The following is a 2,491-nucleotide window of genomic DNA, read 5'->3' on the forward strand; positions in this document are numbered from 1 at the left end:
CCCATTTCTGGCTTCAGAAAAATACAAAAAAAAAAAGAAAAGAAATTGGGGAGGAGCAGAAAGCATCAACTTCCATATGTGCCTTGACCAGGCAAGCCCAGGGTTTTGAACCAGCGACCTCAGCATTCCAGGTCAATGCTTTATCCACTGCGCCACCACAGGCCAGGCTGAGGTTTACACCTTTAAAAATAACCATAAATTGAATAAGTGCAAAAACATTTGTCATCCTGGTGTACATGGTTCCTGAATCCTATTATACAGGGGTGGGCAAAAGTAGTTTACAGTTCTGAGTACGTGAAAGTTTATTCTTGTATTATTTGTATCACAACTGTAAACCTACTTTTGCCCACCCCTATATATGTTACTGAATGGGAAGACCTAGTATTATAAACATTCCAATCCATACCCCAGATTTACATATACACATAATGGAGCTCTAATAACAATGCTACATCCATCAAGGTGTCTTTAGTTCCAGTAGACATTCAGACTTAGAAAATTCTGTTAGCCCACATTTGGCATCACTTAGAACTATATATATATAGGCTAGGAAGCAGCATGCAGTAGGGCAGTACCAGGCATTGCTAAGAGGTCCCTAGAGGCCCGACCAGGCAGTGGCGCAGTGGATAGAGCCTTGGACTGGGATGCGGAGGACCCAGGTTCAAGACCCCGAGGTCACCAGCTTGAGCGCGGGCTCATCTGGTTTGAGTGAAGCTCACCAGCTTGTACCCAGGGACCAGGGTCACTGGCTCGAACAAGGGGTTACTTGGTCTGCTGTAACCCCCCGGTCAAGGCACATAAGAGAAAGCAATCAATGAACAACTAAGGTGTCACAACGAAAACCTGGTAATTGATGCTCCTGTCTGTCCCTCTCTCTGACTCTCCCTGTCTCTGTAAAAATAAAAAATAAAAAGAGAGAGAGAGAGAGATCCTAGGAGGCCACACAGCAGTGCTAAGTAGGTAAAAGGTGATGAATAAATACACGTGTAAGTGTAGAAGCCTCCTGGCTTAAGTTTTATGTGTCAGTACCCAGTATCTCTTGTAACAGCTCCACAAGCATAGCTTCCAAAGTTCCTGGAAGACATAACCAGTTATGTCACTGCACTCAGAAGCTTCAAAGTATGCTGTACTCATTGGATACTTCCCGTCCAGATGCACTTCACCAATCAAATAATTTTTAACATAAGCAAATGTGACCGTTGACATACTATCATTATCACAGTTCCAGAGAAACATTTAATGAACGGTCAAATTCTTGCACAGAAAGGGAAAAGGTTTTGTTAACTCCTTATAATAACCCCTACAAGATGGGGACTGAGGGAGTGGATGAAATTGTTTCAATAAGCAAGTTAAAGAATGTACAGAGGAATTAATAAACAGGAACAAAGTTCAGATCCAAGTTATGAAAAATTATATGATAAATTGACTATTTTGGTAGGAAAAGGGTAGGTCAAAAGGTAGTACAATTGACTTTTTTTTTTTTAACAGGGACAGAGTCAGAGAGAGGGATAGATAGGCACAGACAGAAAGGAACACAGAGAGATGAGAAGCATCAATCATCAGTTTTTCCTTGCGACATCTTAGTTGTTCATTGATTGCTTTCTCATATGTGCCTTGACCACGGGCCTTCAGCAGACCGAGTAACCCCGTGCTCGAGCCAGCAATCTTGGGTCCAAGCTGGTGAGCTTTTTTGCTCAAGGCAGATGAGCCCACGCTTAAGCTGGCGACCTCAGGGTCTCAAACCTGGGTCCTCTGTATCCCAGTCCGATGCTCTATCCACTTATCCACTGCACCACCGCCTAGTCAGGCTACAATTGACTGTTTTTTGGGGTGTTTTTTTTTTTTGGTATTTTTCTGAAGTTGGATATGGGGAGGCAGTCAGACAGACTCCCTCCCGCATGCACCCGACCGGGATCCACCCGGCACGCCCACTAGGGGGCGATGCTCTGCCCATCTGGGGCATCGCTCTGTTGCAACCAGAGCCATTCTAGCGCCTGAGGCAGAGGCCACAGAGCCATTCTCAGCACCTCGGCAAACTTTGCTCCAATGGAGCCTTGGCTGCGGGAGGGGAAGAGAGAGACAGAGTGGAAGGAGAGGGGGAAGGGTGGAGAAGCAGATGGGCGCTTCTCCTGTGTGCCCTGGCTGGGAATCGAACCCAGAACTCCTGCACACCAGGCCGACGCTCTACCACTGAGCCAACCTGCCAGGGCCTACAATTGACTTTTTTTTTTTCTACAATTGACTCTTGAAGAAAATAAGTTTAGACCTCATCTCATACTACATCAATATAAATTACAGCCCTGACTAGGTAACTCAGAGCTTTGTCCCTATGTGCCAAGGTGGCAAGTTCCATCTCGGGTCAGGGCACATACAGGAACAGATTGATACTTTTGTTTCTCTCTCAAATCAATAAATTCAAAGAAAAAGTATAAATTACAGGTGAATTAAATATCTAAGTGTAAAAAATAAAGCTATCAATTACCATTTGGCA

Source organism: Saccopteryx leptura, chromosome 12, assembly GCF_036850995.1.
Source record: "Saccopteryx leptura isolate mSacLep1 chromosome 12, mSacLep1_pri_phased_curated, whole genome shotgun sequence".
Lineage (NCBI taxonomy): Eukaryota > Metazoa > Chordata > Mammalia > Chiroptera > Emballonuridae > Saccopteryx > Saccopteryx leptura.